This window comes from Cygnus olor, chromosome 2, assembly GCF_009769625.2.
Source record: "Cygnus olor isolate bCygOlo1 chromosome 2, bCygOlo1.pri.v2, whole genome shotgun sequence".
In the NCBI taxonomy this organism is placed as follows: domain Eukaryota; kingdom Metazoa; phylum Chordata; class Aves; order Anseriformes; family Anatidae; genus Cygnus; species Cygnus olor.
In genome coordinates this window covers 60348903-60376024 of record NC_049170.1, presented here as the reverse complement: position 1 = coordinate 60376024, position 27122 = coordinate 60348903, and the positions used below count along the sequence as shown (strand labels likewise).

Below are 27122 nucleotides of genomic sequence, written 5' to 3'. Positions count from 1 at the left end.
CAAGCCACGAGCAGCCAGTTTCTTGAGGAGAATATTGTGGGAAATGGTGTCAAAAGCCTTACTGAAGTCAAGGTAGACCACATCCACAGCCTTTCCCTCATCCACTAAACGTGTCACTTTGTCATAGAAGGAGATCAGGTTCGTCAAGCAGGACCTGCTTATCATAAACCCATGCTGACTGGGCCTGATCGCCTGGTTGCCTTGTAAGTGCCGTGTGATGACACTCAAGATAATCTGCTCCATGAGCTTCCCTGGCACTGAGGTCAAACTAAAAGGCCTATAGTTCCCCGGGTCTACCCTCCGACCCTTCTTGTAGATGGGCATCACATTTGCTAGCTGCCAGTCGACTGGGACCTCCCCTGATAGCCAGGACTGCCAATAAATGATGGAAAGCGGCTTGGCCAGCTCCTCCACCAGTTCTCTCAGTACCCTCGGGTGGATGCCATCCGGCCCCATTGACTTGCGTACGTCCAATGGGAGGATCTGAATTTTATGAGTTTTGTTCTTAGTGATATATGTTACAGAGTTGGTCAGTGATCACAGTAGCTTTTTGTGGCCAGAAGGAAAGCAAAATTGTGGGGATTTTCTGCATGCAGCTGTCTATCATAACTTCTAGAGCAATGACTATGCTGCTTAGCAGATACTTAACATATAAGGAGTTAGTTTCATTTAATCACCAGTATGGTCAAAAGGAATTTCTGGACCGGAAAAGTACTTTCGAACCAAGAAGGTTCTCCTTTAAGTTTGCTGCAGTCCTTACTGCCTGGTTTGTATCTACTGTATCCTTCAATCCCTTTTTCTCTCTCGCCATAAAAACATCTAAGTATCTTTTAAGCTCATCTATATCATTTACTTTGATGATTTCACTTGGCAACTCTCTCCATGTGCTCAGTACTTTGAGTGATATATTGCATTGGAGTTCTAACTAAATTCCCTTTTTATTCCTGTAAAGTTTTACTTATTTATTTGTTTATGTTACAACCTGACCCAGTTACTAGGGCAGACATATTATTCCTTTTTACTTTGTCTAGCTTTTAAAGAATTTTGACTAAGAATGGCACTGTGTTACCTTGAACCATGTGCTCTGTTATTTACTTTAGGTTTTCCCCTGTCAGTTCCCTCAGTTCGGAATTGTCTGCTCTCCTTTGCATCACTTCCTTGCAGCAAATTCTGACCAGCCCTAGTAGGAGTGCAATGGATTAGTTCCTTGTCATCCGTGTCCTATTGCTGACAGAGGTCTGTATCTGCCCCAAATCCTCTTTGGGCAGATGTAGGAGGAAGTTGTAGTAGAATTACCTTCCAAATTCATACCCTGTGTCTGTTGCCATTGATTTTTGTTCCTTCTCTCCCCTATGAATACATATAGACTCATTTAGTTTGCATACCTTCCTTTAATAGGATCTGTTTTATCTCACACCTACACACATGTAAATCTTCCTTGTAGACATTGGTGTTCTTTCCAAATACAGGTGATCTCGCTTTTCCTAAAAATCCTCCCTAGCTGTAGCTTTTCCTGTTGGTTCTGATGGGTTATCTCCACCTGGGTGATGTGGAAGCCCTCACCCAGTTCCATCCTACTCTTTCTGTGATTTTTTTTTTTAATCTTATTTTGCCCCCTCTTTAATTACTCTGGTGTTGCCTCCAGAGAATAACAGAGAATAACAAGGGTGTCTGTGCTTTCTGACGCTCAGATACACTGTTTTACACAGATAGCACATTCCCCATGAGTATCTGACAAGCAGAAGATGCAACAGGCCGCATTCTGAGTTGGTGAAGATAGGTACCATAGGTATCATTTGACAAAAAGCTTAGAAAATAAATAAAATATTACTTTTTTCCATGTTTCAAATGATTTCTTCGCATTTCAAGAGCATATCCCTAGTCTGTCTCAATTTTATTGTAGCCATAGCTGACTGAAACATTGTGAGTGAATATTTTGAAAATTGACTAAACGAGTTTAACTTTTTTTTTTTTTCACTTTCATATTACAGTAATAATAAGAAATTTCAGATGGTAAACTGTAATGTCTGAGGAGCATATATGGATGGCATATACACATACATATGCATAGTCCTATTTTCTTTTGCTCATATATTTTCCAAGCCTAACATACAATTAAGTTCTAAATAGTCACTTAAATTTGTTAACATGTATGCAAACATGATTTCCTATTGTGGTTAGCCTTCTTTTCATCTGAAGTTCTCATTTGCTGAATTCATTTGCTGCTTTTTAAAAATATTTTTCCCTTCTGTTAACATTGCATTTTATTCCTATATCTGTGATTTTTATTTATTTATTTTTAAATTATGTCCTCAAAATTTATTTGATACTGCAGCACCAGCATTCTTGTTTAGTTCTTACTTTCTTTAAAAGGCACTGTGTTGTTTTGTTTGTTTGTTTGTTTGTTTTTTATTTCATTCCCTTCTCTGGGCAAAACAGAAGGTATGCATGTTGTAACTTACCACAGTGCTTCAAATAACTATCAAAAAAATCATAGTTTGAGAGTAAGACAGCCTTGAGATCTCCTTTTTGTGACATAGGATTGTAATAAATTCTATAGAGCCCAGGTACACACTGTTCTAGAAAAGCTGTTGCAAACTTGTGCAACGTAGTCCACCAGTGACAGGACAAGGTGTTATTTCTTTTTCCTGTAAGAAGACTCAATGCCAGACCAAGCACAGTAAGTGTTCTTCATCTCTGTAAAATTTTGCTTTTCCTTTATGTTGCTGTACAAGTCTGACTTGGGTCATTGCTTGGATATAAAGTACAACAAGATGCCACTAGAAACTGATACTAAAATTGCTTAAGTACTTGAGCCCTTTAATTTGATTCAGTTCTGTATTAATGCTTCTTCATGCGCTAAGGTTCATTATTGGACTGAAGAAGCCTTTCTACTTTTTAAAGATAAAAGGTCCTGGATTTTTCTGAACGTTTCTAGTTAAGGATTTCCTAATGCTTGTCATAAAGACATACTTCTTGTGTTAATGGGGTGTTGTGTAGTTCATAGATTCTAACTTTTTCTTGCCACCATAATTGGGTATTTCTAGGATATGGACTTTCCCAGTAGAAAGGCTGGAAAAGTTGTGTACATTATTCCGTTTTGTCTGCCTTTAGGCTTTGACTCCTCTAGAACAGGGATTTGTATTCTTTTTGCACTTGTTCGTAGCTGAGTATGATACTGTAGGCATACTAAGGACATTGAAGCATTGCTCAAATACATCTACTGCAAATGGTATTATGACATTCAGCTGCAAATCCTCACTTTCTGACACTGATGCTACACAAAGTTAATTGTGTAAGCTAATTTCCTTTTGGCATACCTTTTCTTACTGCCTGGTAATGGAGGAAACAACAGTTTTCCTCTTGTTCTTTCTGAATTATGTAGTGAAAAAAAAAAAAAGTTGTAGTTTGAACTTCCACCATTTCTCTGTGGATATCCAAAAATACAGAAAACTAATAAGGTAGAAAATTTTGTAGCTGAAATTATTATTCTGGAAAGGATTTTGCAGAAAAATACTCAAAAATAGTCACTTGTTTTGACTTTTGTTATTGAATTACAGTCTTAGATATTTTTCTTTTATATTTCAAGGAAAAGCAATACATCTGTAATTTTCTCCCTCTCTTTTATAGAAGTATTCAAATTCATTCAACTGTTCATTTTTGACTACTGAAAATCACTCAAGAAAATAAAATTATCAATGTTATATTCTCAGTAAATATTTAGAATAAGCTAATTCTTCATTAGAAGACTATTAAATTGACTTTAATGTGGGGACTGGGAATCAAAAAGTTCTTTGACTCTCTTGCATCTTCTCTAAGCCCTCAGTGAACTTATCCTCCTAAAAATCTGAGAAAAAGCTGTTTTCCTTATTTTAAGGTAGAAGTAACAGAAAAAAATAAACCCAGTTCCACAGTGCTGGTTGGGCACATGATTGCTTCTGAAGACACTGGTTTCCTGGAGAGTTAGTAAATTTGGGTGGAAGTGGCCTATCCAGAGCAGTCCATGATGGAGTACAGCCATACACTCACATCTTTCAGCTTATAGCCTTTAACCTACTTCTTACCCCACATATCATCTGCAATGCTAGCTGGTAGAATTTTCTCTGGGTTTGCTTGAATTTCCTGCAGCATTAGAACCCAATCCAATGACCACTGAAGCTGTTGGTCAGGACTGAACTGGTTACCAAGTGCCACCACAGAAGTCCAAAGCAAGGATGAGCCAGGGAGTTGGTGTATTATTATGCATTGTAAAAAGAAAGTTATGAGATGATTAAAAGTGGGAGTAGCTATTAAAGAACGACCATTTTAATAGAAATACATTATTACTAAATGCCAAAACTTCTATGCTTTTCCCCAAAAAAAGCCATTATAGTTGAATCATCTGGTGTATCTTAGAGCAAGTTTTCAAAGCCTAAATCCCTTTATTTATCTACCAATGAATTCTGTTGGTACTGCTTTTGTACATACTGTTTCCTAAGAGGAATTGTCTAGCTGGCTTGTTATTTATTTATTTATTTATTTTAAATATATATATATAATATGATCTTTATCAAAATATGTTATTTCAAGGTATTTTGCACTACTTTTTACAGGACAGTAACAAAAGTCACTTCAACATAGAGGAATGGTTAATGAAGGTGCCCAATGAGGCCTCATCAAAATGCTGTTACGTGAACTGTTAGTATTTTGCTGGCTGTTACTCAGCATTTTGGAAACCAACTACAAACATTTCCATTGGGATGGAAAGATAAAAACAAATGTATTTGTCTCTGTGTCGTTTCTAATGACATGAGCCCCAGTAATTCTATCTGGCTGCTCCTTATCCTGCAGACATCTGAAAAGTCCATCAGTTTCCTAAACTTTTACATACCCCATCACAGTAGTTTTTACAGAATTCAAAGAAACTGATTTAACACTTGTTTTGTTTGTCCATTTGTTTTCCTTAGGGACAGTTGGAGGTCATTGTTCAGCTGTACTCATTTTGTAAATAAATACTGAATGAGGGCTTAAACTTTCCATGCTATAGGTACTGTGAGTGCCTCACTAACTTTCTGGTGTTGACAAAAAGCATTTATATGCCACTGTGGAAGATTATTGGTAACTTTGTATTATTCTTGTTTTTAATCACATATTTAAAATATTTTGTTATATGTAATTGTTAGATATTAGATTCTGATGAGGTCTATGTTGTTCTGCCTGCCTTTCCAAACTGAAAAGAAGACATAGCTTCTGTGTTGATATACATAACAACTTTAAAATGATGCATTTTACACAGCCAGTGCCCATGTAGTCACTTAACTTTCTCTCACGAGAAAGAGGAAAAAAAAAAAGCAATACTACACTTTAAAATAGTCTTCCATAGCCATCCATTTAAAAGTACTTAGAAATAACAAGCATTTTTGCAGACGAGCAAGGTAAGCTGTGCTGAACTGCAGAGGTGAATGAAAACATTACTGTGTGGCCTCTATGTTCTGCGTACACTGTATTTCATTTTGAGAGGTAATGGAAATGGCTGCATAGCAGCAAATTTAGACTATGTACAGCTTCCATCTGTTCAGTGAACTTCCACTGTTGCTGAAGGGAGATACATGTTTAGTTCAAGCACACGGTATATAGTTCTTAGTGACCAAAAGTAATTGCAATTAGCATGTTTTTCATGTGCATCTTGTGTGATTTGTTTCATGGTATACCACGTGCCATATTTTCAGCTATTCCAAAGGTGGGGTTAAAAATTTCTTGGGTTTAAGAAAGCCAAATAGTTAATGGCTGAAGATTCTTCCACATAGCACTATCCGGTAAGATACAGTTTCCTTGTGTAGTCTACAAAGCAAGGGCTCAGTACTGAAAACTCTAGAGAGGGCTATGCAGAATGGCATCAGAATTTTCCCTCTGAAAATCATTCTCTAAGTTTCCGCAGAGAGCACATATCATAGTTTAGATACTGTTTTCCAGTTGAAAAATACTGTGTTTGACTGACATCTTAACTTTCTCTAGAGAAACAGCATTTAGGTTCTAGCTAAGGCCTCTTATGCACCATTCCAGTAAAAAATCTCCTCCAAAACTTAAGGTGATAAATATGTTCTCTCTCAATAATAGCCAGAGTGTGTCTAGTAGGTACACATCTCCAGTTAGCTGTGTCATCTCCAGCTTTGCAGCCAGAACTGTGCTAGAGTTCATTCATTTCTCAAATTTTCTGCTCTGAAAAGCAGCAGTCCTCACTGACATGAGAGCCCTGAGATGTCTCTTCATTACCTTTAGACCTCAAATCATCTCCCTCTCTTACCTCGAGATAGAGATGTGCAAAGTCACTGGAATTGCCCTCTCTTCTTGGAGGCTAGGTTTTCTGAATTGTATTTCTGTCTGTGAGACCTATGCCTGACTTGCTTTATGAAGTGCTGTGAGATGCCTTTTTGAGCTTTCAGGATGTGAAATACCCAGTGTAGTGCAGCTGAAAGAGATCCTTTTGGTTCTATATTATTTTTAAATTTGAACTCTGCAGATACTTAGGTCTTTCAGCAGCATTTGAAAATGCTTGCCTAAATACAGGTGTGGAAGTACTTGCACTCAAATTTCATAAAGTACCAAGTGTTGTCATGTACCATGGGGAAGAGGGATAACCCAGGCAGTGGAAAGATCCACTCATTGCTGTATTACATGTTATTTTGAGGAGTAGAGTACAGAGGCTTCACAGTGTCACCCAGTGCAGGCCAATTTGGGCCACAAATACATGGAACCTGTTTGGGTCTGATGGTTAACCCAAGATGATGAACATCCTGAGGAGAACAGCAACAAATCTTTTTCACTTGAGAGGTGGAACACAGCATTGGATTTGTTGGGCTCAGACCAATTCCTGAAAATCCACAAGGGAAGGAACTGCATCACATTTACCTTCAGTACAGCAAATGCTCTTATTAGGATGTACATACCAGGTTTGTGATAGATTCATGTTTCTGTGCCACTCTGCATCCATTCAAATGTGAAATTGAGGGCAAAGGGGAATGGAACAAGTCCGTATACAGCAGACCCAGAGCTCATAAGCTTAGATGAGCCTGTCCCAATTCCATGTAGGAACACAAGAGAGTTGATGCCCTGAGTATCCTAGTGCTCTGGTTCTGGGAAAATGCTGCCAACAGCTTTTGAGTTTTCTATGTATGGAGACAGATAGGGATTGGCAGGTTATTAGATTTTGGTTGGAATGCAAATGATTGTAGACCTCCAGGAGCCAAATTTGGATTCAGTTTAGTAGCACTTACCTGGAGACTGATACCTAACAGACCCTTTCAGGTGCCAGGTTTCTTGCATCCAGATGTGGATAAAGTAACCATCCTAATGTGAAAGGTGAGCAACCAGATATGTTGGTAGAACATGTGCATTCACAGGCAATAATATTCAATAAACACATGGAATAGTCAACATATATAATTTTTATTAAGAATACAATCTCCACTCTCAAATGCTACTGCTGTGATAGTGGAACTGAACAACATATGTCTGATTTACATGAATTTTAGGATTTTTTCCTAGCACCTTCCTTCGTTTCACATATGTTATGAGGTCATAGAAGAGACTCAGTTGAAATGAATATACACAGTGGGACGGAGTTAGTTTCTGTGGGAATGTCAACTGTGAATTTCCTGCTTTTGCTGTGATCAAAGTATGGAATTAAATATTTCACTAATGATCAGTTTTTAATTAAAAAAAAAATGTAATTATGAACAATTTGTTAAATGTAACCCTTTAAACACAGGTGCCTCTGCAATAGTCAGCTTTTGCCTGTGTAGAGTCTAAGGGATTTTCTTTCTAACTAAAACAACATTCTGAGCTCTTTCTGAACTTGAACCAAGAATTAAGTTATTACTTCTGCTGAAGAAAGTTGATGGTCAGCAATAACAAAATTAGTGAATGCTTATGAGCCATATATATATTAACAATTATACAGTTACAAGATAAAAGAAGCTATAGGTTTTTGTGGAAAACTATCCTTTCAGTAGGTTTACTAACATATATTTTAAGCAATGCATAAGATTGTATGCTAAGGATATAATTATTATATTTTCTTGTTTGAAATAAAAAACTCAGAAAAGATGTCTAGTGATGACCATTTCAATTTCTTTGGATGTCATTTTTGTGTTTGTGTAGTGCCTACCTGGGCAGTGGGATATTTCTCTTAATCCAAAGAAAATATATTTACTGATGGAGTGTAGGACATCAGCTAAGAGATGTGCATCAAATTAAAACATAATGAAGAGGGAACAAGAATTTTCATGTAGAAAATACACCTTACTGGAAGCATACAATTGAAAAAGCAAAGCACACACACACACCTGGAGTATGTGTCCAGCTCTGGGGCCCCCAGCAAAAGAAAGACATGGACCTGTTACAGCAGGTCCAGAGAAAGGCCACAAAAATGATCAGAGGTCTGGAGCACCTGTCCTATGAAGAAAAGCTGAGAGAACTGAGGTTATTTAGCCTAGAGAAAAGAAGGCTCCAGGGAGGCCTTATTGCAGCCTTTCATTACTTAAAGGGGGCTTATTTAAAAAAAAGAAGAGGGGGGGGGGGAAACGGGGAGAGACTTTTTACTAGGGTCTGTAGTATTAGGACAGGAGGTAATGGTTTTCAACTATAAGAAGGTAGATTTAGATTATATATAAGTAAGAAATTCTTCATTATGAGGGTGGTGAGGCACTGGCACAGGTTGTTCAGAGAAGTAGCGGATGCCCCATCCCTGGAAGTGTTCAAGAACAGGCTGGATGGGGCATTGGGCAACCCAAAAGATGTTTCTGCCCATGGCAGGGGGTTTGGACTAGATGACCTTTTAAAGATCCCTTCCAACCTAAAGCATTTAATGATTCTATGAAAAAATATTTTTATTTAATGCAGATTGTATTCTGTGTCCTGTGTTCTGTTGTGCTTTTATATCCAGATATTCAGTGCAGAATGCCAATTCTCCAAATAACAAGGATGAAATCTGGCCTCAGGAAAGTAGTCAGTAGAGACTGACTTTGGTGTGACTAGAGCTTCAGTCAGAAAAGTTGAAAATTTAGATTGTGCGATATTACGTCATTTGATATTATAGATAAGCATGTGGTTATTGGGCCACAGTGAATAGATACTGCTTGAGTAAGTGTTCTTTTTAAGTTACTTAATTGCTTTTAGACCTTCATCTTCACTATGGGTTGAACCTTACTGAGGAACCACGTGAGCTTGTCTGGCATAGACCCCCCTCTTTTTTTTTTTTAAAAAAAAAAAAAAAAGCTAGTCTTTTGGGAAGATGGGAAGATAAGCTTGTGGTTCAAATCAGTTTTACCGTGGCTCTTCTGGTAAGACATGGACCTGATTGCATTTGGTTGCAGTCATGACTGAGGAGGAGACAAGTCTGAGCATACACAGAGGTTCTGTTAGAGTCTAGTTATTGAAACTTTCCTTGAAACCATTCCCACATTCACATCTTTCCATTTTGTTCAAAATGTGCAGTGACCCCATGGTACATGGAAAGCTGGTGGAGATTACATAATAGCTGTATTTTCAACTTCCCAGCCAAAACAGGAGTAGATTTGAGTGTTTTTTTTTTTTTTTTTTTTTTTTTTTCAGGGCAGTTAACAGCATTCATTTCTTCCTTTAAGTTTGGAAGGTGGTACATAATGTTCATTTTGTTTACCTTTAGATAACAGCTGAGCTTGTCTCATTTACATAGAAGTAGATTGAAAAGAATTTCTGGTTTTACTTCAAGAACGATGCTACTTCTGGTTTTATAAACACCTGTTGAAACTGAGTTTCATGCATTGGCTTTTTTTTTTTTTTTTTTTTTAAAGTTTATTTGTATCTCAGATTATATGTCTTCCAAATCCTTCTCTTTGCAGAAGATTCTACTTAGTGGATTATAACAGGCTGACATTCAGCATGCAGTTTGCATGACATGGAGCCTGGTTGGCAGTTAGTAAAACTGGGTGTGCTCAGAAACATGTTTTGGAAGATAGGTTGCTTTCTCTGCTCAGAGGAGGAGGGAAAAAGTTCTGCATTGTGCATGTCTGTGGTCATGACCTCTGCCTGTGGAAGAGGTGAGAAGCAGATACCAGGTTAAGCAGCATCTATAATTTCAGCTCATCTTCAAACAGATGGACAAAAAGTTAAGGGGAAAGAGGTGTCCTCTATCTGGATACCTGTTTATTGTAACATTTCTGAACATATTGGTTATTTGTGGTTTAATTACTGGAGGCAAAAATACCATGTGTGCACAAAACCTGTGGTATATGATGGTTAATGCAGCTGGAGATCTGAGACAGAACCTGCACCAACCAAGGAGGATGGCAATAGAGTAGTGGGAAATACTTTTTATCACGGTGCAGTGAGAAGGGAGAGTCCTCCTTCTTGCTGTGCTGCTTCTCCACATTTAAAGTCTGGTTATTTTCTGTCATAGTCACCTTGTCCATGTGAATTTAATTAAGAGCACTTTGGTAGTTCATAAATATGCACGGACTTTTAAATATAAGGACTGATTTTTTTGTAGGTGAAATTCCTGTAAAGAAGCATAACCTTTTATTAACAGCGTCTGGCTGTTACTAAATAAGAATAGCAGAACTTTGTTAACGAGGTCATTGACCAAATAAAAAGTATATCTTATTAATACCTGAAATGGTGGTAGGACTGAAGCCAGCAGAGTTAGTGGAGTGCATGTATTGTTTATATATATTATGAGAAAGATGTTTCATTTGTACTGATCATTTTCTATGAACTATTCAAAACAATTGCCTTGTATTTGGGAAGGCAACTAACGCACACATATTTGTATGACAGTTTGCTACGATGCAAACTTCCAGCACTCTGGAGTGCTTCCAAGAGCGTTTTGGAAGCAGGAAACTGTATTTTTAGGATGCGGCTAAGACCTCCTTCATTAGCCTTGGCTTTTGCATACAAGGCATTATATCATGTTCAGGAGATCGGTGTATTTATCTGTCTGTCTGTCTGTCTATCTGTCTAAATAGAATGTTTGTACATGCAAATGTTGCCCTGGCTAGCAAAACGTGTTTTCAGAGACAAAACCTTCACGTTTTGATTGGCTGCTGTATCAGTAGACTGGAATACTTACTTACAGCTGTCCTCGGAGGCCTTCTATAAAACTGCAGGTGTTCAGCTTTCGCAAATAGTTCTTATTATATGGATAGACTTTTGGCAGCTAGTAATGATGTTTCCTGAAATTGAAAAATGATTTTCTACCTTATACACTGGTTTTACATTGCTGGAATGTTGGAGGGGAAAACAAATACCTCTCATCAAGTAGTACTGAGTCTGTTTTCGTTAGTTGTATATATTTTCTGATTTGTATATTTTATACTAGAATGCATTTTTGTTTTCCTTAACTGTTGTGGTCAGATTTGAAATCTCTTCCAGCAAAATTCAAACTATGAGGAATAAAGGAAGTGTCTGGCAACAGAGGGCTATATCCTTCTTTATACAGAACTAGCAACTGGCTTGCAGTTAGTGTACCACCAAACATGGAGCTCAGGGGCAGTTGTAAAGCTTTTAAAAATATCGGCCACTATTGTAGAATACTGTTAAGAAATAATTTTCATGTCACTAAGTAAAAGTGAGGAACATATACTGATTTTATGAGTATATATTTAACTCATTTTGTACCACTAGTATATAGAGTTAGAGACAAATGCTGGATCAAGCATTGCTGGACCAAGCTGAATATGAGCCAGCAGTGTGCCCTGGCAGCCAGGAGGGCCAACCCTATCCTGGAGTGCATCAAGCACGGCATTGCTAGTCGGTTGAGGGAAGTGATTGTCCCACTCTACTCTGCGCTGGTGCAGCCTCACCTTGAGTACTGTGTGCAGTTCTGGGCACCACAGTACAAAAAGGACATGAAACTGTTGGAGAGTGTCCAGAGGAGGGCAACGAAGATGGTGAAGGGCCTAGAGGGGAAGATGTATGAGGAGCGGCTGAGGTCATTTGGCCTGTTCAGCCTGGAGAAGAGGAGGCTGAGGGGAGACCTCATTACGGTCTACAGCTTCCTCACAAGGGGGAGTGGAGGGGAAGGCGCTTGTCTATTCTCTTTAGTGACCAGCAATAGGACCCACAGGAATGGAGTCAAGCTGCAACAGGGGAGGTTCAGGCTGGATATCAGGAAGAGGTTCTTCACTGAGAGGGTGGTCGCGCACTTGGAACGGGCTCCTCAGGGAAGTATCATGGCACCAAGCTTGTCGGAGTTTAAGAAGTGTTTGGACTGTGCACTTAGTCATATGGTCTGAATTTTTGGGTAGACCTGTGTGGGTCTACCCACAGGAGTTGGACTTGATGATCCTTGTAGGTCCCTTCCAACTCAGGATATTCTATGATTCTATGATCACTTTGTTACAGTCACTCTTTTGGACAATGAGATTGATGGGATAATGTAAGCCACTTTTTCCAACTGTAGTTTTGCTGCAGTGAGTTAAATAACTACTTGGATTGTATTTCTTTATTCAGATGCTTCACTGAATCATTTAGTGTTCAGGCTTTCTTTGTATACGCCTGCTTAAACTTTACAGTGATAAATCAGTACCTGAAGACTTGAGACTCAAGATTCTCCTCTCATAATTTCTATTTATTTTCCAGATAATAACTATTTTAAGTTTAATATGACATATGACATACAAAGTCCGCTGTAGGCTCAGGTCTATTGAATCAGAACAGTTCATCAGGGAAAGCACTGATCCCTAAAAAAGAGTAGTGCTGGGAAGTTGAGTCCTCTCATCAGTTTCACGTGGAGGCCTTTGGATATGATGTGAATTATTATAAAGGAGTCATCAAGATATAGTACAGTTGGGCAGCTGTTGATACATTATTATTTTTTTTTTGTGATGGAACAAAAACATCAAATAAGAAGTAAATAGGAATTTCTTACTGCACTAAACAGGGGTGGTTCAAACCAACTCAGAGTGCCTAGAACACCATGCAAATTGTGAAAGGGAATACCAGGACTGAAGTTGCTTTACATTTTTTGTTTGTTTGTTTGTTTGCTAAATCTTTGAATAAAAGTAGCTATTTTGTTTGTAAAATACGGTCCAGGAAAGTAACTTTACGGCTTGCCTGCTGTGAAAAACAGGCTACATCTTTGAAAACTTTACAGAAACAAGGAGGCACCAAATGTGGGTATTAGGCTTAAACCTCAAACTCTAATATCATTTCATCTGAAGTCAATCCACACTGCTACAGACATAAGTTATTGCTGATGGCATAAGTATGTGGCCATGTTCATTGTAAAGGTTCCTCTTTATCTCCTTATCTGTATTCCTCCTCACGTTTCTCACACCCATTTGTGCACAGTTCTCCAGATTTTTTTCATCATCTGAAAGTATCATTTTCAAAGGCTTTTGCTTTTCACGTCTGTGTCAGTATTGCAGATTAGAATGTGACAGGGAATACCTGGTTGCATACTTCCTTTAAACCTGAGCCAGTAGCAATGCGAAATGTTAGGGAGAGCACCCTTTCATCTCGCACCATCCACCACTTTAAAGTGAAAGGTTTGTTGATGTAATCCTATTTCCAATCTATAGAGGTCACCTGTAATGTACTGCTCTGAAGATAAATACCTAGTACTGTTTGATGTTAGAGGCTTCTTTTTTTTTTAAGGCAAGTTTAATGATATTTTGGTTTTCTAGGATACTGTGTTGAAAATTTTGAAGACTTCAGCTGTTTTTAAATCATTGTTAACCTTTTATTCAATTGTTAACAATCCTCTCCAAACTGATATTTTTATTTTTTTGGTATATTTCAGGTCTTTTTTGTAAGGACCTGGTGAGTTTGAGGTAATCTGGGATGTGAGATGGAGTCACTAGCCCATTAATGACAGCACACAAACCTAAGAATATGTCCCTTTAGGCAATCAGTGACAAAGATGATATTGATTTCATTGGGAGAAGGATTGCATCTTGCCAGTATATCACAGAGGGAAGAAACAGAAACCTTAGTTCATAACATAGCTCTTGCACAGTCATGAAACTGACATCCAGGAACTTTTTATTTAACAACATTGGTTATATGATTGAAAATCAAAATCTCTGGGGGCCCTTATGAAGCAAATCACCACAGCATCAAAGTATGTAGCTTGAATTGCATGTTAAGCACTGTACAAATACTAGGTCCGTGTGTATGTAGAATGGAGACTACCAATTAATTTTTTTCATGTGCAATTGTGTGTCGATAGTTCTGGATACCTGAGTCTAACTACCTAGATCATAAAAGTAATTGATTGTGGATTTGTGGATGAAAATCTACCCCAAATGAAGTTGGTGACAAAACTTCAACCAATAAGGAGGATTCAACTCCTTGTTTTCCAATTTCTGTTAACATTGTTGGTGCAATATCTTATGGCGTTTCCTAAGTTTATTAACACTAAAATGTATTTCCTGGCTAAACTGTACTGGCAAGGCCTCCTAGAGAAACATAGCTTATGGGTTTTGTTGCTATAGGTCATACTGTTTTTCCCCAATAAAAAAAAAGGCAGAATTTTATTTCATAGCTTAACTGCATGTACTTTTGCTAGTAAGGCTAAGTCAGAGGTGAGCTTTTTGTTCCTCATGATCCTTTCTGATAGAGGGTAGATGTAGGCTGGCAAAGGCTTGCTCTAGACAAATGGGAGTATTTCAGCCTTTTGGTTACATCAGAAGTTATGGCACATTTTAACAGCAATTTCTTGTCTGTTTCCCTGTCCGTTTTGGTAGCAGAATAAACCATTCTACCTGCCTTAAAGCAGGCAACTCTCACAGTGGTAGATCTGCACGTTAATGTGAAACTCTTCAGTGCATTTTCAAAACCATGTTTGGTTTTTCAAACCAGTGCATTTTCAAAACCATGCTCCATTTCCATGGAGCATTGCTGCAAGGAGAAAAACTGTTTTCCTCCTGTGGACAAAGAGCAGTAGCTCTTTGCTTGTAATCACTCCATTTCCTGACCCAAAGTAGTCATGTGGGGAGTTCAAGTTAGGTTAACAAGACCAGGGTGACATACAAAAGGCTTCATTTCACTGGATCTTACGCTGACTCCTGTCCTTTTATTGTTAATGCCCTTTTGTTCATTTTCCTTTCTTTGTTTAATCTGCCTGAGAGCTCAGCTGACAGCAGGGAAAGTTCTCTGGGCTTACTTGGCATGGCAAGTGTTTCTTTAAGCTCCTTGCTACTTCAGGAGGAACCCACTTTCCAGGACTCTGTCACTTTCCCTCTCTTGCTTTTTTATATTCAGTCCTTTTCTTACCATTCCCCACATATGGTACGTGCAGTTGAAATGACTTGCATCTGTCCAGAAGTGTAACTTTCTTAGAGCTGGTTCTCCCATTCCTTTGTGTGTGAGCCAAAAAAAGGACTGTTACACAAGGCTGCCAGCACCCTTCTCCCAAGAGACCATGTGTGGTCCCTCCACATTCATCTGATTTCCCACTAACCCCAAAGATCAAGAATGTTTAGACTTCATCCTGTCTCTGGTGGCCACCGCTATCAAGCTGACTTTGTCTGCCCACAAAGTTAAAAACCATTGCTGTTACACTTCCAGTTCTATTGATGATAAACTGTGGAAAACGTCAGTGTCATATGTTGTATTTAACATAAGGAGCTCTTTGACACAGTGTATCCTTGAAATGTTTGTAGTGAATAAGCAAAACTTTGAATTCACTTTAATAAAAACTCCTTTTAACCTCAGAAGTGGAGACTGTACAATAAAGTTTTATCTCTCACAATTATGTTCACCCTTCTCAGTCTAAGGGCCAAACACTACATAATAAATGGCAAGGAGCCTCTTTCCATTTTGTTATGCCTTTTCCTTGTGCCGTGTGTGTTCACATCTAATGAGGAAAATAAAGATCATTCCTTGAATTCCCATAACGTGGAGGCCAGTTGGCATTGCTGACCTCTTTGTTTCACTCCCCAATGTCCCTCTCTCAAAGGAGGGTTTTGGTGACTGGAGGAAGAAGAATAAACTAGTATTTTACAAACTGATTGTCCCTAGAAGGTGGTTTGTTCCCCGCTTAATCTTCTATACTGCCTTCTCTTTGCTGGTTATTCAAGCTGTCTCTCTGAAAAAGAAGTAATCTTCTTTGGTATCTGTGAGCATCTTGAAGCTTCTTGAAGACATAAAGCAGTGTAGCAAACAAAGTGACTTCTCTAAGATTCAGAGGCTCTGATAATGGGAGCTACTTAGCACCTCTGGAGGAAAGTACTTTAGGTAAGCTAAAATGGTTTTGAGGGAATGTGGCAAAGTATATTAGTCGTAATTCCACCTTAGTGATATAAGTCATTATCCCTCTTTGGTCTTTTGCTAAATAGGTAGGCTGGCCACTGGATGGCCAAAATCGCTATGACAAATATCCTTAGATATAAGTGAACTGATGTGCACTGTAGCTGCCTGAATGCTCCTTCCACTTTCACTTCCACAAGCCTGCCCTTGGCCATACTCCACCCAACCATAGAATCAATAGCTTTGACTTAAGCCTTGCTCAGATGCTCATGATTTTGATATTTAGCAGTTTTCTATAACAATAGCTGAAGAGTAATACAGCATGCCAAAGAACACGAGGGATTAATGAACCCCTTCCTCACACTTTGTCCCAAGACAGTAAGAGAGTCAGCCATTTGCAGAGGAGGACTCTAATGTGGTTTCGTATAGGGGCATTATGTGAAAGAGGATTGATTCTCTGACATTGAATAACATCCATATGGAAGTCTCTGGCTGAAAATTACTGTGACAGTATTCTGGAAAAGTAACTCCACATATTTGTTTATATTCTTTCACTGGTCATTAAACTGCCTGGACTTTTGATCTGACTTGGTACAGTCATTCCTATTTTTGAATGTGCACTATATGTGCAAGAAGAAAATGGGCCAGTGAATAAAAGACACAGCTTTGCTTGAATTTCTTCAACTTTAAGAAATTAACTTTTGCGTAGTAAATTGTGGCTTCCCTACTTCATTGCGTTAGCTCAATAGAGGACCACTAAAATGCCTCCTATGTGTCTTGTATGATTTCATTTGCTCCTTACAGGCCTCATCTCAGACCATAATTCTTGATTTCTCCTAATTAGTTGCTGTGGAAATGATTGTCATAAACACAAACAATGGGAATATAAGGAGCAGATGAATTCTTAAGAAGCAAAGATTTGTTTTCCTGTAAATGACCAAAAACCCAAAGGAGAAGCATTCAAATATGTTCTGCATTGCCTTTCATCTCACGATTTTACAGTTCTTCTCAAGTATTAATACATTAAAGATTTTTTTGAAAAGCTGCTGCAGAAATGGTTTTGAAACCTTCAATGTTAGTTGTCCTCAGAAACTCATGATCAAGTCATTGCTGCTTGCCGCTAAAAATAAGGTTTTCCTTATCCTTATTTCAGAACTGTTGCTCTGAAAGCTGATTGGATTCTTCCCAATGCATTCATCATCACTGGTTATAAAGATTCTGCTGACCAAGTTATTTACACCTGTGCAGTCCAATTTGCTTCAAGGCTCATTTTATCCCTCTGCCTTCAGATTCTTTCCCTTGGAGATTTGTAGGCAATTCCAACACTTTCAATAGTGTTGCCGCACTGTTGCTGCTCTATGTGAAAGAAGAGTAAATGATTGTATCGAAGGGGAACAGGATGGAATGGAATCTGCAGCTGCATCAATCTCAACTATGTTCTGCATGACCATCAGGAGTAAAATCAATAAAAATACATTTTTTTTTTTTGCCACCGAAGTCAGCACATGTGGCTGAATATCCTCTGGGGAATGAAATCCATCACTCTACACGAGCCCACTGTATAGCAATGTTCTCCTTAAGTGCTCAAAATGGGGCTTATGTGGTGTATAGGCCATGTGAATTCATGTGTGGATTTCACCAAGGGAGAGGCTCTTTGAATCAGAAGATGCCTTTTTGCATAGTCACTTTTCAGAGTTGTACTATATTTTGGCATTCACAACACCTCTGTCAGAGAGCTGAATATTTATAACTGTTGCTTTTTACAGATGGTAAAACCAAGGCACAGAGAGATTAAATGGTCTAAAAGAGCAGTCAGTTAATGGCAGAGTGAACACAGAGCTCAAGATTTCTGACTGTCTCCTAGCCTCTGCAGAACATTTCTAGAGCAATATAGAAATGATGTAATATGCAAGCACAATTGTTTCCAAACAAAAATATCTGTCAGGTTGTGTAAAATGTCAGCAACAGCTCTTTAAATGTGTGAGAATGGATTGATTTTAAGTGAATGTGGCCTTTTCTGTAATTTTTAGAAGGAAGAGATGCTTGAGTGTTAAAATGTTTTCTTCTCCTACTGACAATATATGTGTGTATATATATATATATATATAAATGACTCTGCTCATTGCTGGGGAATAGGAAATCTACATAGCTCTTAGGATTCTGTCTAAGTGGTTTTTTTTTTTTTTTTTGAAACTGAAGCTGTAAGCATAATTTAGGAAGCAGAATCTTCTTGTTAGCTTATTGGAACTATACAGTAGTGTGTTTCCAGGATCACGTTGCAATATGTCCATGACAACTCTGTAGAACTGAAATGAGCACTAGGAAGATATGCTAAGAAGGACAAAACACTTTTACATAGTTTTTATATTATTCACACAGCTGGAATGTTTACAGCATAGTACAGAGTGTAACAAGAGCAAATGCTGAACCACATCAAGCGGTTCCCTTGTCGTGCATGTCATTTAAATATCAAATCTATAAGGGCGTTTGCTATGTTCTTCACACACACAAAGACCACAACTAAGTGACTTAAAAGTATCCCATGAGTTTTTAAAAATGCGGACAAACAACTCTCTTCTTTTGATAATTGCAAATACATTGTTCCACTCCGTTGGTTCTGCAACATCTGGTGTTTTATAAAGCATTTTTAAATGTCATCTCCCTTCCCTGTTTGCCCACACCCTTCCCACTGCACCTTAACCCCAGCATAACAAGAAACTTTAATTTCTAGAGAAATGTGTGGAAAGTCTTGCAAAACAGAGCTAATGAGTTGTGTCTTTATAGGTTTGAGCTATGTCTTAAATTAACAAAAAAGTCAAGTAAGTGGCATGGTGCAACACTAACATATAGAGCTGTTTTCATGAGGACAACGAGTGAAATGCTGGGTTTATTCAGTGGAAACGTGTTTCTAAATGATTCTTGCAGAAGAGATTACATAGATCTTAGCATTAACTCACAGATTTCTAGGTTGGAAGAGACCTCAAGATCATCGAGTCCAACCTCCGACCTAACACTAAGCACTCCACTAAACCATATCGCTAATCTCTACATCTAAACGTCTTTTAAAGACCTCCAGGGATGGTGACTCCACCACCTCCCTGGGCAGCCCGTTCCATATATACTCGATATAACAGTCTTGTCTAGGTTTTGTTAAAAAGGTCATAAAGCAGTTTCTCAAGACGGAAAGACTGTACCCCCACTTGTAAGTACTGATATGTGTCCAAAGTTTGATTTGTAAATCAAATGTAATTCCTGCACAGCTAGCAAGTTAGTGAACTTTTTGGTTTGTGCTTGGAGGTGGCAGATGAAGGAACTGAGGTGGCAAAGGGTAAGGTCATTCCTGTATAGCATTGGTCCGTAACCAGGGCATTTTAACATTGTTCATCAAAGTTCATCCCAGTCTGTTGTAGCATCCAGTTAATAGGATGCTTTACCTTGAGAAAGTGAATAAAGATACAGATCTAAAAATCTAAAATTAGCTGCAGAATTTTTACAGAAAAATCCCATAGCATTGGGGTCTTTTTAAATAGCTGGAGGTGGAGGGGAGGTGTTCATTTTGCCTAGTTTTAGCTTTCAAGTTACTCATATAGTCTAAGCAGGTTTTATAGTCAGTTTTCAGTGAAGAGAAATGGAGCAGGGGCACCTCTAGATGGCAGTTCATCCCACCTGTCTAGGTGAGCCGAGGTGCTTACTTGTCATCTGACTGAATTTAGAGGGGATGAATTTCACCTTTACTAGTTGGCCTAGAGGAAGAAGCTTCACAATCTAACGAATTTAAAGTAAGTCTTGCATCCTTAGGTCCTTGAAGTCAACAGGATAGAAATTTCCTTATGATCTATATAAAAAAGAACTGAAGAAAAGTACGGGGAACCATTACTCAGTGAAGTTGCCTCTTTTGTCAATGCACTGTAAATGTATGGCCAATCTTAAGATAAAACATATCTAGCTACAGGTGGAAGGTTATGCTAGAGGATTTGTATTAGCTTCTTGCTACACAAGTGGGGAAAAGAGGTGAGAATTTATTCTTAATGAAAAATGTCATGTTAAAGTATGTTTTTAACAGGATACCAATGCACAATATACAGGTGATTTCTGTTTATCGACATTGTGATTAGGATATTCTGAGTTCTTGTCCTCACGGTTCTTGTCCTTAAGAAGGAGTTTACAGAGAAGATTATGGTTTTGAAGTACAAAGGCCCAGATCTGGACACCTAAGGTGGAAGTGAACATAGTCTTTGCTTCTTCCAAGAAATCTCAGTCTTCTAAATTCTTGGCCCAGCTATGTGCTTTTTTGATAGTTTGCGGCATGCAGTTTTTATTAAATGGAAGTAACAAAGGTATAAACTTTGCCAGCTACAGTCTTTAAGAATCAGCCAATTTCTCTGTTTCAACCTTTACCCCTGTCTGTCGTCCCTTACTTTACGTGATGATTCACTGTGATGATTATGATGCCACTCAGCATCCCTCAGCATTGTGAGCTCAAATCCTGTTACTGTGCAGTCACTACTCCTGTAACCCTAGAATTTTAAGAAACAAAAGGAAATGGTGATTCCCTTTGGACCATCAGCCACGTGAGCGTTTGTTCTCACATGGTTTAGTCCCTCTTCTGTATGTGACTGCCACTTGGGACTTTGTTGGCTTTTGTCCATTTTATTCCAGTTAGCATTTAGTTCACACGTCGTTATGAGAAGCGCTGGTTATGAAGATACGCAGCTCTTGTCATAACAGAAGTATTTTGCATGCACCTGCAATTTGATGTTTGTGTTGGGGGAATATTGCAGAGTGAATAAAAAGCCTGAAATCACATTTGCTTTTTTTTTTTTTTTTTTTTTTTTTCCTGAGTCCACCTGCTATGGAGTTGTTTTGTTGTATTTTTTTGAGGAAGGTTTTTTTTTGTTTGTTTGTTTTTGGTGTGTGTGTCTTTTTTTTTTTTTTTTTAAGAGCAATATGAAGGTGTGTTTATGGCATTAGGAAAAAGGTACATTGTGGTATACAGTGCAGAGAAAAAAGGAAAATATATAAGACAGATGGCTATTAACATGGTGTAAAAACCTGATTTTCACATGCAAGGCAAAAAGGGTATTCCACATATAGCCCTCAGGATGGAAGCTTCATGTTTGCAATAGTACCATGGAAATGTATGAGGATTAATCACTTCGTGCGCTACTTGTAACAGCAACATCAACAAAAAGTCTCCTTAAGAAGCTTTATATTCCTATTGCATTTGATCCCCTTTCCACCTAGTCAGATTACCTGTAGTCAGATAATCTGAATTCATAAAGGCCACGCTAGCCACCTTCGCAGTGTGCGTGCAAATGAAAGGACTTGGAACCTGCTCCCACCTGCCCACTGAAGAACTCCCCTGGTGCATGAAGCCCCTTGCTACTGTACCCAGTTGTCCCACCAGCCCTTGATTGCATGCTGGGGTCAAGAAGGGTGTGTGTGTATATGTGTGTCAGGGCATATTGCAGCTGTGTTCCGCTGTCTCAACCAGGTGCTCACAGAATTAGGGAGCTATAAATGGCTTCCTGATAGCATTCCCTAGCTTGCCTTTTCCATGTAAAATTTCATAGGAGAGCGTCTGGCCTGATAGCATTCACAAAAGCAACAGATTTGGCCTTGAAACATTTCTTGCTTCTCATTGCAGGAACTCAGATGGCTTAGAATTAGAATGACCTAATATACTTCAGCAACTACACTGAAATTGAGAGTTGAGTCTCACGTATCCGTATTAAGTGGAAAGACAAACAATTTGGGTTATGGTAACAATGCCCCTGTAATGGAAAATGCTGATACTTACGCTGATGGGAATTTTCTTTAATTGATCTCCTGTATTTAAAAAATGTTATTGGAAACTGATATTTCACGCCTTCATACCATGGCAATTCTTACTTATTAAGTGCTTTTATATCATGATGTCTGAGAGTGAAGGGTCCCCAAGTACATGTTAACATTAATCTATCTTGTCAAGTAAATTTTTTCATGATGTGGTGTGACTGGAAAATGGTCTGTCATGAGCTTTGCTTTACATTTTAATTCAAGACAAATTAAAAAAAAAAAAAGTGGTTTTAATATTTCTTTTTACTAGATTCAGTATTTCCAATATTTCTTTTTAGAGATTTGGAGATTTTTTTTTTTTTGGGGGGGGGGAGGTTTTGGGATAGGGGTTGTTTTTTAGTGTAGGCTGGCTTAGTAAGTAGCCATTGGTTGTTTTCATTGAAAACTGAGTGTGAAGACGGGAGTTAAGTTACAGTAAAATAGCTCATGGTACAAGGTAAACTGTATGTTTCAGCAGAAGGTATCCTGTGATGAAAGCCTCTTTCTTAAGTAGTCACTCTCTCTAAATAATGCATTCTTTCCAGACACCATTGCTATTTTGTTCTTTGACAGGTAATTACAAACTTGCTCCTCAAAAAAAAAAAAAAAAAAAAAGACAGACGTACACCCATACACCTACAGGAAGGCTTTTAAATGTAGGTCCTACTTAATCTGGTTTAATCTTTGTTTATAAAAATACATATCTGTTTTGAGAGCTCGTTTTTCAACTTTGAAGCACCCTTCTGTATTTATTGCTCCTTTTTTTTTTTTTTTTCCAGCTCCCATACTATGAGAAAAAACAATGCTGGCAGTGAGTTTGTGGATATAAGCTGAAGTCTTTTCGTACTGCATGCATTTTTGCCAATTGCAGTTAGTGATTTTAACTGGCAAGCTAGTACCACCCTCATAGAACAGTGCCTTATAAAAATAACAGAATTGCAGATGATGTTTATAAATTCATTGCCTGGGTTTGAATATGGTGCCTTATCTCGAAATAAATGGCTGCAGAATGATGTGAATTTTATGTAGTGTCCTCCTTGTGTGAAAAAGCCATGAAACAGATAAGCCAAAGAGAAGAAGGAAGGAGAGATTTAGGGAGAGGATGTGATTCAGGGATACAGGAGCCTTGAGATCGATAGAGCAATCCCAGCACAAGAATGACATCCAGCTGCAGACAAATGGTTGGAGAAGGAGGCCAAGGAGGAAGAAGAATTGTGAGTGGACAAAAAAAATGTGGTCAGAAATGTAGGGTGGAGTTGGTCCTTTTACCATTTCAGAAAAGGAGAGAAGCAACTGGATTTGGGGATGAACAAGATCCCAGTGAAAGTGAATGAGGAGTGCTTCCCAGAGTGAGAGGATTGTTTAGTGGACCTGAATTTTAATTATTATTTTTTATTCTTTTGTTATTTTCAGTGAAAAAAAAAATATAAAAACATTTCCTGGTGATCTGAAGTGATTTGTTGAAGTCAGGTGTAGCCCTGTCATCACAAATCAAAATATTTTGTTGAGTTTTAAATTTATTTATTTTTCTTCATTTTGTCTAAAAGTGAATTTTGAAATAGGAACATAATTTAGAATGAAATAATTACGCTTTTAAGTAATTTGTCTTAGGTTTGTAATTCCTTCCTCCCTCCCTCCCTCCCTCCCTCCCTCCCTCCCTTCCTTCCTTCCCTCCTTCCCTCCTTCCCTCCTTCCCTCCCTCCCTCCCTCCCTCCCTCCCTCCCTCCTTCCTTCCCTCCTTCCCTCCTTCCCTCCTTCCTTCCTTTCCTCCTTCCTTCCCTCCTTCCTTTTCTGCAAAAGTATTGCTGATTTCAACCTGAATTTGTAAATCATTTTCACTTGGGCTCAAAAATCGCACATCATTCACTGGAAGTGCTATCCAGCTGTATAAATCATGAAATATCTTAGGGACTCTTACAGAAGAAAAAGCTGTGTGCAAAGCATAATTGCTTTTAAATCCTGTAGATATCATCTCATCCAAGTGGCATTGGATCCAACCTGAAGTTTTGCTAGTACATGCCAAATACCTGCGTCATTTGGGAGTTCAGTTTGTTCATAGTCAAGAAAAGAGTGCCAGCTTGCACTATATCACAGTGTGTCTGAATATGAAGTACCATGGATGAAAATAACTTTTTGCAGTTTCCTGCCTCTTTTAATTGTTCTAAGTGCTGGGCGCATATCCTTAGATATCCTTAGATCAGGCACTTTAAAATGGAAGCATTCGAAGTAACCGGTTACTTATAAAAAATTCAGTCTTAATGTATTTGTCTTGATCATTGAGAAAATAGAACTAAACAAATTGTTTGCTTCAAGTCACGCATACAAAAATGAGGCTCTTAAAGGGAATGTATGCTTATTTTAGTGGTAAACTGCATTCCTCTTACGGAGCTGTAGAAATCTCCTTCTCCTTTTCTAATAACTGTCCCTTGGCACATTCATCTGTGTGTGTTGCTTAGGGGCCTGTCTGGTAATCTTTAGCTAGTTTTAAATCACAGGTTTCTCCATGTGTAGGCCAAATGTTACAGAAGATACTGAAAGTTCACGTGTGCACACGCATGCACAAACTCTCTCAAAGGCTTTAAACATCCTCAGATATCTTTAAAAGGCATATGCTAACAGAAGAAGTTAATAGGTTGTGGTACAGGAAGGAGTTTCAGAGAAACAACTTGTCAGCTATTCATAAAATGATTTTAAGAGTCCGAAATTGTGATCTGTGTACTGGTTTATGTACCCAGAAACCAGGGGATGTTCAGTTTAAGTTGCAGGTCTTAATCCAATAATGGTTAAAACATTATGGGGCATTTTATCTCGTGTGTGACTACTTTTTCTAGCTATAGGAGGTTATTTTTATTTTCAACTGTTCTACATTACGGTTATACTTTCTAGTCTAATATTGTTTTAGTTGACTTACTACCCTTGGTGTATGTTGCAGATTTCATAATTAAAATAAAGTTTGAGAAACTGGGGCACAAAGTGACTACATGGGCTTTGAGCAGGTCATGGGAAAACAGTACAAGGTTGGAAGAAAAGTCAGATTTTTCTATTTCACATTCCTTCACCAAGATTACTTTGTCAGCCACAGGTGAAAAAGAGCCACCTGAGAACCAGTGTTTATTGCCAATACTCTATTACCTTCCTGAAGGAGGTACAGGAGAGTATTTGCAACAGATACAGGACTAGGTGGATTTACAGACTAGCATCAAAGTTATGCTGGGCCTAATTTCGATAATCTGAGGAACAAGAACCTGGTATTACTTGATGGGGAAGGTCTCCTCTCAGACGATGACATAGGCGAAGCAGAGACGTTTAATGCCTTCTTCGCCTCTGTCTTCAACACTGATGATGGGCTTCGGGACCCAGGGTGCCCTGAGCTGGAGGACCATGACAGTGGGAATGATAAACTCCCAACCAACCCTGAACATGTGCAGGATTTGCTGCTCCACCTGGATCCATACAAGTCCATGGGTCCGGATGGGATTCGTCCCAGGGTGTTTAAAGAGCTGGCTGACGTCATTGTGGGACCTCTCTCAATTATTTTTCAACGATCTTGGGAATCTGGAGGGGTGCCAGTAGACTGGAAGCTGGCAAATGTTGTGCCAATTTTCAAGAAGGGTAAGAAAGAAGACCCTGGCAACTACAGGCCTGTCAGTCTCACGTCAGCGCCTGGTAAAATTATGGAGAGGATGATCCTTGAAGTTGTTGAAGCGCACCTGGGGGACAATGCAGTCATTGGTCCCAGCCAACATGGGTTCATGAGGGGTAGGTCCTGCCTAACAAAGTTGATTTCCTTTTATGATAAGATCACCCATCTAATTAATCAAGGGAAACCAGCTGATTTGATCTTTTTGGACTTCAGCAAAGCTTTTGACACGGTTTCCCATAGGATCCTACTGGACAAAATGTCCAGCATACAACTTAACAAAAACATCATACGACGGGTGAGCAATTGGCTGACGGGCAGGGCTCAAAGGGTTGTGGTAAATGGGGCCACATCTGGCTGGCGGATGGTCACTAGTGGGGTCCCTCAAGGCTCCATTTTAGGGCCAGTCCTCTTCAATGTTTTTATAAATGATTTGGATGTAGGACTAGAAGGTGTTCTGAGCAAATTTGCTGACGACACCAAACTTGGAGGAGTTGTGGACTCGGATGAGGGTGGAAAGGCCTTGCAGAGAGATCTGGACAGATGGGAGAGCTGGGCAATCACCAACCACATGAAGTTTAACAAAAGCAAGTGCCGGGTCCTGCACCTGGGACGGGGCAACCCTGGCTATACATACAGACTGGGCCACGAGATCCTGGAGAGCAGCCCCGCAGAGAGGGATCTGGGGGTTGTGGTTGACAGCAAGCTGAATATGAGCCAGCAGTGTGCCCTGGCAGCCAGAAGGGCCAACCCTATCATGGGATGCATCAAGCACGGCACTGCTAGTCGGTCGAGGGAAGTGATTGCCCCACTCTACTCTGCGCTGGTGCGGCCTCACCTTGAGTACTGTATGCAGTTCTGGGCACCACAGTACAAAAAGGACATGAAACTGTTGGAGAGTGTCCAGAGGAGGGCAATGAAGATGGTGAAGGGCCTAGAGGGGAAGATATATGAGGAGCGGCTGAGGTCACTGGGCCTGTTCAGCCTGGAGAATTGGAGGCTGAGGGGGCACCTCATTGCAGTGTACAACTTCCTCACAAGGGGGAGTGGAGGGGCAGGTGACCTATTCTCCGTAATCACCAGTGATAGGACCTGCAGGAACGATGTTAATCTGAGGCAGGGGAGGTTCAGGCTGGATATCAGGAAGAGGTTCTTCACTGAGAGGTTGGTCGCACACTGGAACAGGCTCCCCAGGGAAGTAGTCACTGCACCAAGCCTGTCTGAATTTAAGAAGAGAATGGACTGTGCACTTAGTCACATGATCTATATTTTGGGTAGACCTGTGCGGTGCCAGGAGTTGGACTCAATGATCCTTATGGGTCCCTTCCAACTCGGGATATTCTATGATTCTATGATTCTGTGATTCTAATTCACATCTGACATTGCTACTGCACACACTAATTTTTGTCTTTCCCAAGTTCTCCACACATCTCTGTCATTGAACACCTTTGCTGTG

General features: G+C 39.1%; 1 protein-coding gene across 8 annotated transcripts in view; it reads left to right on the top strand.

Annotated features, from left to right (window-relative positions):
* The window catches only part of SUGCT (succinyl-CoA:glutarate-CoA transferase), a 326659-nt gene that overhangs the window by 209727 nt on the left and 89810 nt on the right, over positions 1-27122 (top strand). The gene's annotated exons all lie outside the window — the stretch shown is intronic.